We start from the raw sequence: 13,074 nt of genomic DNA on the forward strand, positions 1-13,074 counted from the left end.
ACTATAGTATTCAAGGGGGAAGCCATCCATTCCTGGTGCATTTCTTCCCTGCTAACGCTCTTATCGCCTGGGAAACGTCCGCAGACTTAATCCTCCCATCCAGCGTTTTTTTATCCGCAGGTGGGATTTGGGGCAAGGGTAATGGGTGCAGAAACCTAGTGATCGTTGGATGGTCACCCTGCTCTGGAGCTTGGTAAATGTCAGAATAATAGTCATGGAATGTAAGCAGAAGGTCTAGTTGTGAGTGTCGGAGAACACCAGATTTGTCCATTATTTCGGTAATTGGTTTTACCTCAGAGTCCTGTTTGGCAAACCAGGCTAGGAGTGTCCAACCTCTGTTGCCCTCCCTGTGGACCCTGGAGGCATACACCCTAAAATTATATTTGCGAAGGTCTCTTAGTGTCTCTGTGGGATTTGTTTTGGCCGTGGCCACTAGTTCCGGGGTGGTCTCGTCCCTGTCCGCTTTTTGCGAGAGATCCGCTAGGGTTTGTTCTGCCTCTTGATATGACTTCTCTAGTGTTCTGCGCACCCTCACTATTTGCTGTATGCAATGTCCCCTTGCTACCACTTTGTATGCATCTCATTCGACTAGCCAAGATGTCGTTGTGCCTGCGTTTAGTGTGAAGTGTTCTTGGATGCAGTTCCTGTGTTCTTGGATGCGGTCACCGTGCTCATGTCTGAACACCTGGTCAGTGAGGCAGTCACGCAGCAGTTTCCAGTTGGGTACGGGGGTTAAGTGGCTTCCATCTGAGGGTCAGTATGTGTGCATTGTGATCTGACAGTACCCTACCCAGGTAGTCAGAGTGCTGTACTTTTGGGAGTAGTGTGGTGGAGCATAGAAATCTATCCAGGCGAACTCGTAGGTTATATGGAATGTGGCGGAAGGAGTATAGTTTGGTGATAGGGTTCCGCGCTCGCCATGCATCCGTCAATGCCCAGTGTTTCACCCATGTAATAAAAATGTCCGTTTGTTTATGCACTGGTAAATGCGCGGGTGGGGGATGGGATCTGTCTAGGCTAGTTTCCAGGGTGCAGTTGTAGTCACCGCCGAGTATCCCTGGGACTAGTGTGTGATGGGTTAGCATTCCAGTGAGGCAATTCCAGAAAGGGCCTTGTTCTACATTGGGGCGTATACACTCCCTATTGGTATGGGCTGTCCTTCTAATAATCCCTCTACTACGGTGTATCACCCCTCCTCGTCTATTACACGTGTCTGTTCCTTGAAGGGAGATCCAGGTCGAATCCAGATCAGGGTCCCTCTGGCGAAAGCTGAGTACGCTGTGGCGCCTATAGTACCCCGCCATTTCTTATGCAGGCATTCTACTTCAGTCGCCGTCTGGTGCGTCTCCTGTAAGAGGGCTATGTGTGCCTGCTGTCTCTTTACATGGGCATACACTGCATATCGTTTGCTTGCATGCCTCTGACATTTAATGTAATGAGTTTTATGTCAGTGTTGGGGATATTAGTGGCCATGTTAATAATTGTCCGGACAGGGGCTACGAATGTACTGTCTTTTTAGGCTTTCGAGGCCCCCACCCATCTGCAAGGTCACTCCCTGCCTAGCTTGCGTCAATCTGTCTGTTTACTCCCGTAGGGGTTCTAGGGAAATGATTGAAAAGGGGGAACATTAAACTAAACTTCGGGAAACATTCCCAACTGGAGGCAACACGTCCAAACTGTACATTTCAAATTGTCTTTAGTTTGTTGTGTATGGGGGGTGACTGCACATTTTCGTGGGCTGCCAACGCCGCGGCTGCCCACTTCTGAATGATGAACTGAAGGTGCCTGGGGATGCCGTTACATCCCTTTCTACTCACGGTTTGCCAGTCTTGATTGCTGCTTTGGAATGTTCTGGATACTGCTGTGGTGTATCTCATTGTGTCATGAAGGTGTTATCAGGTCGGTTAGTGCGATCTCTGGGGAGAACTGTTCCTTCTCTTCTTCTGTTTGTCCCTAATAAAGCCATCATATCAGTGTGTCCGCTGTCTGAGGAGTCATTATCGGTGGTGTGATCGAGCCGTCTCGGGAGGTTTGTGCGTCACTGACTTCCTCCTCTGCGGAGAATAAGTGTTGACCTCTATCTCCATCTGAAATTGTCCCCGTCAATCTTGTCACTGCTGCTGCTTGTAGAGCTCTCCTGCGTTCAGCTATAATCTGTTCAAGATCAGGGGGGCTTTCGGTGAGGGGGTCCGATCGTTGGCTCAGTTGTGTTAGAGTAATCCGCTTGTGTTGCTGTCGCCGTCTGCCAGAGGGCCGCTGACTTAGGGTGTTTCTGCATCCGGCTAATTCCCCCAGTTGCTGTTCCACACAGTTGCCCGCTTCTGTAGGGTCTGTATAGAAATGTGTGTTCCCGTCGTGAATGATGTTAAGGCGAGCTGGAAATAAGAGTGCGTATTGTACATTTTTTTGGCATAGAGTGCATTTCACAGTTAAAAATGTAGCTCGTTGTCGGTGGACTGCTTGGGAGTAATCGGGAAACAGAATGACCTGTTTGTCCTCCACTCGCAGTGGTCCTGCTTGTCTATCTGCTCGGAACACATTGTCTCTATCTTGGTAATGCAGGAACGGTCGGGGTGATGATCTCGGCGGTGGTTTGCATGCTGGGACCCTATGGGCCCTCTCCTCTGAGAAATATGAAGTCAAGTCCTGCACTGGAGTGAATGTTTTGATCCATGTTTCCACATATCGCATAGGATGGGCCCCTTCTGCCCCTTCCGGTAGATTTAGGATGCGAATATTACTCCAACGGGAGCTTCCTTCCAAATCATCCCTTTTGTGTTCTAGGGCCTTTACTCTGGTTTGTAGTTCTTTAATGGCCTACTGATGTGCGCTCTCTCCCCTTGTTTGACTTTATCCGCCAGTTTTCTCTGGTCATCCTGTAGTAAATGGAGGTCTGTGGCTAGTTCTCCAAACTTACTCTCCATGGTCATTCGAGAGTGCTAAATTGCTGCTAGGACTTTATCCAATTTAATGGACATGGATTCTGTATTGGGGGGGTTCCCCTACTGGCTGCACTGTTGTGGGGTCCGGGGTGGGTTGCTGTACATTGTCGAGGCCGCTGTTGCGTCGGGTATTCATTGTTGACCGATGTTGATCTGGGATCACGTTTCTCTAAGCTTTTTAGTGGGGCTCCTTCTGGGTACACAGCTGGCCGACAGTGATCTCTGTAGTCTGTCTGTTCTGGTGGCAGGATTCTTCTCTCCCTGTGTGGTAGTCACTTTGTGAGCGGCTTGGTATGTAGTGGTAACAGTCTCTGGTTATGGCCTGGGTTGCTTGGTTCTATACTGCGGAGATGTCCGCAGCAGAATCAGGGATTTCATTTGATCTAGACGTCAAAGAGAGGGAGTACCAGGGGGGGCGCCACACCGTGGCTTAGCCCCGCTGTCTATGGATGATGCACCCTACTCCTGCCTCTTCGTCGAAGTTCCCCAGTGCTTTGCGATTTCCAGAGTTCGCAATGTTGGTTATGAGTGATATCTCGTGGTGCAGCGGCTGGCGGGGTCTGCCTCGGATGGGTGTTTGGTTCCACACTCGCAACACCCCGTCCCTCTGGGCCTAGATTTACATGTGTGCTTGGGTATGCCCGGATTAGGCCGCAGGCTTCTATGGTGCCTCCTACCCCACCCCACGGCCCGACGAACCCCCGCGGCCGCTCCCAGTGCTCCACGGTCCCACTGGGGCCCCAATGTCATGTAGGGAGGGGGGAGCAGGAAGTATGGGCCCTCCGCCGTGTGATGTGAGTCCCACTGCTCATCACCTGGTATGCCGTTTCTTGGGTCCACTATTGGGAGGGTGAGGAAACAAAGTTGTAGCCATTGTTATGAGCCCCTCCCTCTCCCCGTCAGCGAGGCATTGACTCTGTCCTCCTCCAGAGTAGCCTCTGGTAGGGGTATCTGCACTTCGATGGTCCCGTGCTCCTCCCCTGAGTGGTTCATCAGTATAGGGGAAGTGAGAGGGGGAAAGGATCCAGTGGCTCCCGCCTTCTCCCCCAACCGGTGAAAAGCCTCCGGCAGCACCCTGTGGAGGCTCCCGTCTCACCGGTACAATGATGTGAGCAGGTCTTCTGAGCAGTTCTTCCGCAGTGGGCTATTTTCTCTGGCAGGTCTCCCCTCAGTGTGCCCTGGGTTCAGGCGGCAATTGGGAGGGGGAAACCCTCTGTGGCCGCTGAGCTCAGGGTACAGGGTGGAGCGCAACTCGCATGTGGCAGGGAACTCCAATGGACAACCCCGGGGGCGGGTTCTCACCAGGTGTCGACGGTCTCTGTCGGGTACTTGAGATCTCTTGTTTCGACACCCAGTCCGTGCCACCGTAGCAGATCCAGGGGCCGATCGCCGGACTGTGGATTCCGGAGTTGTTCCGCAGTTGGCAGTCAGCAGACTGGGGACGCTGCCATTTTGAGTGCATCCCGATGCTGCAGAATTATCCTCGCTTCATGCTGATTGCACCGTCTGGGCTGCATTCCGATGTACAGCGGGAGCACCCGTGGTCAGTGGCTGCTCCGGTGTAGGATTCCGGAGGCATTACAGGTGCATAACTTCAAGTTTGCGCGGGCAGTGGAGCGGAGCACTAGAAAGGTGCATCCGCCATCTTGGCTGGCTTGGCCATGCCACCCTCCTTGTCCCCCCTCTTTTGATTAACTGTCCACTTTATCATAGTCACTAGGGCTCCAGGGGGAAATGTTGTGGCACAAGCCACAGTTAAAGATTAAAAAGGTGACTCAACATTTTCTGAAACCATTATAATCAAATGCCAGTCACTGGGACACTGCAGTTTTCCTCCTCACATGAGAAATTGGGTAATTAAGGCTGCCACAAAGTCAGGAACTTGTTTGGAGATGGTGTGTACTCATACTCTTTTGCTGCAGAGGTCTTGTGTAAACTCTGGAACATAAGAAGACCTAGCAGCTGGTCTGCAAGGTCCTGAATGTCTCACTTATTCTTGAGGACCACCATGCATACATAAGTGTGCTAAGTTTGACTCTTTGGCCTCAGTAGCCTATGTCTGTCCACAAGAGTGGTTCAGCTTCCTCTTATTCCAGGGCTGGTCACAATACCATGACATTTAGAACCCTAAGTTTGGTCAATACTCTTTCATGTTCCTAACAAAAGTTGGTGAAGTAGAACTTCTCACTGAAGCGCAAAAAAATATGACTTTCTGGCTGGATGTGTCCAGTGCTTATATTAGTTTTGTGATACTGGATAGTAGCTGGCTAAACATAGTTTAAAGCTAGATTTGAATTATAAAATGCTTATCAATGTATTTATGAATCATTCATTGACTTGAAAGCATCTTGGTACTTAGTGGAGTCTTGACAAAGGGCCGTGGGAGGGATTAGATAGAGAAAACATTAATCAAAATGGTAAGGTTGTCAATGCCTTCCTGGAGGCAAAATGATGTCAATTTTCTGAGCTGAAATGGAGGTGTGTTCCATGTATTCAGGCCAAGGAAGTGCAGGAAAAGTGCATGTACCAGTCTAATATAAATTTGGGAACACTAGAACACAGGACGGTAGGATGCCATATAAAGAGAATCTGTCCTTGAGGCATAATTCATTAAGGCCCTAGTAGTTCTTGTGCATCAAAAAAAGCCTCTTGAACGGGTTCCTTTTCTTAACAGCTAGCCAGTGAAACTTGCCTCAGGCAGCAGTCATTTGTTCAACCCTGTTGCCACAAACTTGTCTTGCGGCCAGCTTTTGGGTATGCCGTGACGTGGTAAATCCAGAGCCAGACAGTCTCAAGTAGAGGCTGTTAAAATATTCTAGTCAGTAATTCCCTGCCACATTCATCTTCATGGGATTACCTCAAGGTTTTAAGTTTGAGATGAATATTTGGATGGTTTTGCTTTTAGCACAAGTGTATACCAAAAGACAACTTTGGTTTGCACCATAAAGATGGATACTTGATAGTTGATTACTTCCTAGAATAAAGAATAAGTGTTGGGTCCCAAAGTTTCACTCAGAATCCTGCGGCTGGCACTATTAAATTTAAAAGGTACTTGTGGGGATTTGTTCTTATTGGAATGTTGTGGTTGCTAAGTGATATGGAATGTTATTTATTAAAGTAGTCAGTGGAGAAATTGCTTCAGTGGAAGCAGCTGGAGGTCCTGTTATTTCCTATGCTACAATAAAGATCTTCAACCAATATTTCTGCGTTGGAATAACCTTTACATTGGCGACGAGGGAGAACTACCTGTGCAGGGGACAGCATACCTTGGACCTTCACCCCTGGATGATACATAAAAATGTTTTATATTTGTTATTTCAAGATTTCAAGATTTGAGTGATCTTCACCACGTCATTTTCATGGTATGTACTTTCTATGCTTAATACCATTCTCCGAAATTACCTATTTACTTCATCTGTTTAAGTACTGGGTTTGACCAAGCATTTCAGCTATCATCCTCAAGTTCAATATGTCTACAGTGAGGTGACAGTGTCAACCCCTGATCGGCTCCTCTAACTATCAGGTTGCAGTTAATGACCTTGAAAGTAACTAGAAATTCCAATATGCTGCAATGGAGGTAGATGGCCACTAGATGGGAGTATAACCGTGTGCCCAACGCACCTCTCTGCACGAAACTTAGCTCCTTTAAAATAATCGATGTGTGTTCAACCAAGCGAGGAAATGAATGTCTAGTTAATGAGGGTCGGGCAAGTTCAAACTAGCGCAAATGAATTTTTCGCGTCAGCTTTAAAATAAAGTGTCTGTACATCTAAGTATCAACTGTCAACAAGGTCGAAGTGCTCACCTTCAAAAGTAAACACAGCGCGTGTGTTTTCTCGTGCTTCGAGGCTTCTTCATATGTAAACGCAAGCTTCACTGAAGGCTATCACGTGACGTCTGTGACAGTAGCTGCGTTAGTACGTCAGTACTGTTTGTTTGTTTCCCAGGAAACTACAGACGTTCATGCGTTTCAAGCCTCGTCTGCACATTTCATGGTCCTGAACACGGAATAAAGCTGTTTCACCGGCACAACTTCTTTTTGTGTATTTTCATACGAGGAAATCAGTTCTGCTTGGATTGTGTTAGCGCAAACTTCTGTCCAATACATGAAATACCCTAAAATTGACGGAGGATGTTCGTTTTGAAGCAATACATCTATTAATCATCATTAAATCATCATTTAATGGCTACAGTCAATTGAAATTCTACATTACAAGGAACTGCGGTATTCTTCTCGACTGTAAAACAATTTCCTTATTTTAGTTAATTGTTTTAATTATTTGTTTTACTAACACTATTGCTTTTCAGGTTGTTTGGTCTATTGGTATATTTAACATGGCAGATCAGGGAATGGCAGCTCCTCCTTCCTTCCTACCTACACCAGGTGATCCTACTATACCCTGGAAGGAGTGGAAGAAAATCTTCTTAACATATTTATTAGCCACTGGTGCTGACAAGTATGGACCCATTCGCAAACAGGCCATCTTACTTCACCATCTAGGTATAGAGGGTCGTCGTCTCTACGAGAATTTACCTGAAATTTCATTGGGAATGAATAGTGGTGAACCGAGTAATGTTTATGAAATGAGTTTACAAATGTTAGAAAAAAGATTTATTGCTAAAATTAATATCGTTTTAGAAAGGCATACGTTTTTCTGTCGTGTACAAACACAAAAAACTGACGAAGACATTGCGTCATATGTAGCAGCGTTGGGAGGATTGTCCTTAACTTTTCAATTTGAAACACTAGCAGATTCGTTAATTCGTGACCAGATCGTTAGGTGTACAAATAACAGAAGAGTAAGGGAAAAATTACTTATAAAGGATCCTACGTTAGAAGAGTCAATTCAGATAGCAAAAAGTTTAGAAAATTCTGATTTGTGGATTAAAGAAATGGATCAATGTACCAATTCTATAGTTCCTAAAAATATATCGCATAAAGATTCTGAATTCAAAGATTCAATTTCAAAAGTGTCAGAAGTACATGCATGTGTTGATGAAACTAAGGTGGTAAAGAAAAAAGGGATATTTCAACCCAAATTTTTTAATAAGTCATCTCATATTTCTAATACTAAATCTCCGCAACAGTTTATTGCACGGGGTGTGAAATGTTTTAGGTGTGGTTCTCCTGGACACATTGCATCTAGTACCAAGTGTATGGCAATACATTCCTTCTGTAGAGCATGTGGGAGGAGGGGACACATCGCCAAGGCATGTAACACAAGGACTCAATATGTTAATGAGATCGATGACACATGTGAGAACATTCAAGAACTCATGTTGTGTGTTGATGGGGAAGAAGTACAAGGCAATAAGCCTTTTGAATCTTTTCATGAAGTCAGTACATCTTGTATTGAATCTAATGATCTTTGTGGGTCTGAAATCGCTACTGAAAGTTGTGATAAATTTGAAAAACCTCATTCTATTATTGATTTTGATGGAAAGGGAGTTAAGATGTTAATTGACTCAGGAAGTCTGTATACATTGTTATCAAGGGATGTGTATATTCAAGTGTGGGGTAGTGATTCTGGTGTAAATTCCTGGAGTGTACCTGATATCAGAGCTGTAGGTTATAGTGGAGAAACCATTGATATTCTGGGACTCAAATGGATGGTTATAAGTTTTTTGAGTAAGAAGGTATTTGGGCGTGTATATTTGACTAAACAAGGTTCAAACTTACTTGGGTGGCGACACCAAAAAGATCTGGGGATCATACTTAATCCGAATGCACTTGAACCAGTAATGTCTGTAGCTGTGCTTAATGTTAATGTTGATGACTATGAAAAGGTTTTCAAATGTTTTTTCTGATAAGTTGGGGAAATTAGTCAATTTCTCCCACAAAATTGTACTGAAGAAAAATGTAGTACCAGTGGTTCATAAAGTAAGGAATGTACCTTATCTAATGAGAACTCCTCTTCAAGAAGAGTTAGACAAATTATTGAAGTTGAATATCATAGAACCTATTGAGAGCTCTGAATGGCTCACGCCCATTGTAGTTGCGCCGAAGGATGATGGGAGCAAAGTTTGTCTATGTGTGGACTTGCGCGATCTTAACAGAAACATATGGGTTGATAGGCAGCCTCTGCCAAATATCTCTGAAATGCTGACAGGTATGGGTGGAGGAGAAGTTTTTAGTGTAATAGATATGTCCGCTGCATATCACCAGATAGATCTGGACAAGGAGTCAAGACATCTCACTTCCTTTGTAACACCGCTGGGAGCATTTCGTTATTTGAGAATGCCTTTTGGGTTGGCGTCTGCCTCAGCGGTGTTCCAAAGAATCATGCAAAAGATTTTTGGTGATATGGACAACGTCTTGTGTTTTCAAGATGATGTGTTGATTGTACGGAGGAATGGAAGCCATCATGATGAAGTCTTATTTGAGGTTTTGAACCGCATGGAGAAGAATGGTTTAACCATTAAAAAGGAAAACTGCCTATTAAAGAAAGATTATGTCACCTATTTAGGGCATGAGATATCAAAGGAAGGAATAAAGCCTAAAAAAGCATTATCACAGCTATTAACGATGCCCCTGTTCCTGTTAACAAGGAGCAATTGCAGTCTTTTTTAGGACTCGCGGAGTATTGTTCGAAATTTATAAAGAATTTCACTGAAATTGTGGAACCTTTAAGATTGTTGATGAACAATGGTGTTACTTTTCAATGGGGTGAATAATGTAAGAATGCATTTTTAGCTGTAAAACAAGGGATATTGCATGCGCCTACTCTTGGACACTTTAATGTCAAAGAGAGAACATATGTCACCACAGATGCAAGTGGTGTGGGAATTGGAGCTGTCCTTTCTCAAATCCATGATGGAGTGGAGAAGATAATTGGTTTTGGTTCTAGAAGACTTCAGGGTGCAGAAATATCGTTTTCTGCGATTGAGAGGGAAGCTCTAGCGTGTTGTTGGGGCATCAAGCATTTTCGATACTTTGTTTGGGGATTACCATTCAAAGTACGTACTGATCACAAACCATTGGTTCATTTGTTTAAAGGTGGAAGAGGCTTGGAGGGGAATGTTACCCCCAGAATCTCTAGGTGGATACTATCAGTACTAGAGTACAATTTTCAAATGGAATTCATGAAAGGTGTAAAAAATGTTGTGGCAGATTATTTATCTAGAATGCCAGTAGATGCTACTAATGATGATTTGGAGGAAGTTGTGGATGTTATAAGGTACAATGAGGAACAAGCTTTTGCCAAAGAGGAATGGGACAATAGTATGTCTAATGATGATTTATTATTGAAAGTTATGAAGTGTATATCATAAGGGTGGCCAAAAGGAATTTCAGAAGATGTACGATTTAGGAGTTTTTACCATGTAGAAGATGAGTTTAGTGTGAGTGATGGAAAATTATGGAGAAGAGGAAAGTTGGTACCACCAATAACTTTGAGATGTAAAATCATGAACATTGCACATGAAGGACATCTTGGAAGGAACATGACCAAGAGGCGTATTCGACAATCGTTTTGGTGGCCAGGAATGGATAATGACATTGAGGGTCTTGTCAGAGAGTGTCATGCATGTGCTATGAGTGATAAAACTAACGTTGTGAGACAACCGCCACTTGCATGCACTGAAATTCCTAAACAGCCATGGGAAAGGGTAGCTATTGATTTTCTGGGTCCTATAGCTAAGTTTGGATCTCGGAATACGTTTTTGATGGTCCTGGTAGACTATCACTCAAAGTGGTTTGTTGTAGAATCTACTGAATGTATTGAGACTGAAAAAGTTATTGGTTTCATGGAGAGAGTATTCTTAAGTGAATGGATTCCAAAAACTTTAGTATCGGATAATGGAGTTCAATTAGTTTCAAGAAGGATGAAAGAGTTTTTAAACAAGATGGGAATTGTTCATGAAAAGGTGGCGTTGTTCAGGCCTCAGGCAAACGGTTTGGTAGAAAGGATTAATCGTTTGTTGATGGACAATATTCAGCTCTCGTTAGCGAATGGTTTGGTATGGTCAGAAGATCTTAAAAAACTGGTGTGGTATTACAGAGTTACACCACATGCGGTGACTGGAGTGTTCCCGTTTGTTTCTTTGAAGGGACGTGAACCAGGTGTGAAAGAAGTTCCAGGATGGTTAAAAGACAGAGAATGTGTGTGGGTGGACCGTGCTGCAGTTGAGAGTGATGTTAAAGAAAAACAGAGAGTAACAGTAGACCATTACAATTTGAGGAAAAGTGTTAAAGTTCCTGATTTCGTTGTAGGTGATTGGGTGGTTGTGAAGAGAGGAGGAGTTGTTACTAAAGGTGAAAGCAAGTTTTCTAAACCTTTACAAGTCAAAAGTGTGAAGCAAAATATTCTTATTTTAGCTGATGGGTCAGCTTGGAGTTGTAGGAATATGTCTAGGTGTCATGCTCCTCAACATTAGATATTTGTGCATATTATTCAAACTAAGTGTAATGGTATAGATCTATATGTATGTTATATATTATATGTTTTAATTTTCATTTTGTTTTATGTAAGGGGGGAGATATGTGGGGATTTGTTCTTATTGGAATGTTGTGGTTGCTAAGTGATATGGAATGTTATTCATTAAAGTAGTCAGTGGAGAAATTGCTTCAGTGGAAGCAGCTGGAGGTCCTGTTATTTCCTATGCTACAATAAAGATATTCAACCAATATTTCTGCGTTGGAATAATCTTGACAGTACTGAATACCAAGGCTGTGTAGCCTTGATCCCACCTCAAGATATCTCTTTCATCCCCCACCAGACATTCAATGCCCCTGAATCTCAGTGGCATGGTATGTCTTTCAGGTTATTCTGCATCCTTCCTTTCTTTCTTGGTAACTGCTTGTCTGTCTTTCTCCCTTTTTCCCTACCGTGTTTTTCTCTCTCTTGCATTGGGTCTAAGTCTGACAAGGAAAAATAAGTGCTGCTGGGCCCACCTTCAGCCATCAGCTCAAATTAAGTACTATTTGTGTCAGATTTGATCAAAACTAAAAACATAAACTATGCCTAATCAGTGTATTTCTCAATGGCACTTTTCAGTGTAGTACATTTTAATTGTTTGCATACACACAAGTATATAGACCACAAACTTTCATGCACTGCCAACTGCACTTACCTTATAGAAATCACTGGCACCAATCCATACTGGATAGTTTCCTCCTGCACTGCTCAATATAAGCTGCAGAATAACATTCATTTCTTCCAGTGAGTGCACAGAAGCGAGATGGGCACCATTAGCATCGCGCTGGCAATATATCTGAGGAAACAGACATTACTTACAGCATGTGGAAGAGAAGCTAAATGCAATACCACAGGAGACACAGACTACAGGCATGAAACGCTTTACAATCAAAGAGGGTCACATATTGGAGACCTGCTGGGTGAAACCTACTGTGATATGTGGAGGCTCAGTTAGTGAGAGATTGCAAACCTGCAGTGTGAAATAAAGAGAGATGTGCTGAGTTCAAGTACAACATAAACATAAGGATTGTGCAAGACTGATTCCATGCACACCCTCAGGATATATTGTCCTGCAGTCCTGCTAGCTCACAGTGCACCATCTGTAACCCTGAACCTGACAAGATAACAACCTCAGAAATACTCAGCAAGGCATTTCGATTAATATTGAAGCATTGTGATTCTTGTATAAAATATGTGTGTTGTGATAAGCAATACAAGGAAACAGGATAACATTATTACCATTACGAGAATGGTGAAGAAAACAGTACAACCTTTGTGCTATAACAAAGAATATTTCTTACTTCTTTCTGGTTTTCCTGGTGCAGGACGGGGTGGGGGAGACCAACCGGTGTACACAGGCACAGTGTCATGGCTTGGGGGGGAGGGGCGGGTGCAGAGCAAGTTAGGTGTGAGTGGGAAAGCGAACCACTCACCATAGCTCTGGATGAGAGGTGAGTGTGGGGGTAAGGGGGTAGGAGGGAAGAGGGAAGGTGGAGTTCTGAGGCAATAGGGGTGATAAAAAGAGATCCAGTGGTGCAATTGTTTTTGAGATCCACATTTGTGACCACTGTTACATGCCCAAATGAACAACAGTCAGTGATACAAAATTTACATTTTTTACTATGTAAATGCTTAATTTGTATGAAAGGGGATTTTATTTCTGTGCAGATTGCTCTTTTAGCAAGCAAAGTGTTTAGGGTCCAGTTTAAAATGCA

Source organism: Lissotriton helveticus, chromosome 4_1 (assembly GCF_964261635.1).
Source record: "Lissotriton helveticus chromosome 4_1, aLisHel1.1, whole genome shotgun sequence".
NCBI classification, from domain to species: domain Eukaryota; kingdom Metazoa; phylum Chordata; class Amphibia; order Caudata; family Salamandridae; genus Lissotriton; species Lissotriton helveticus.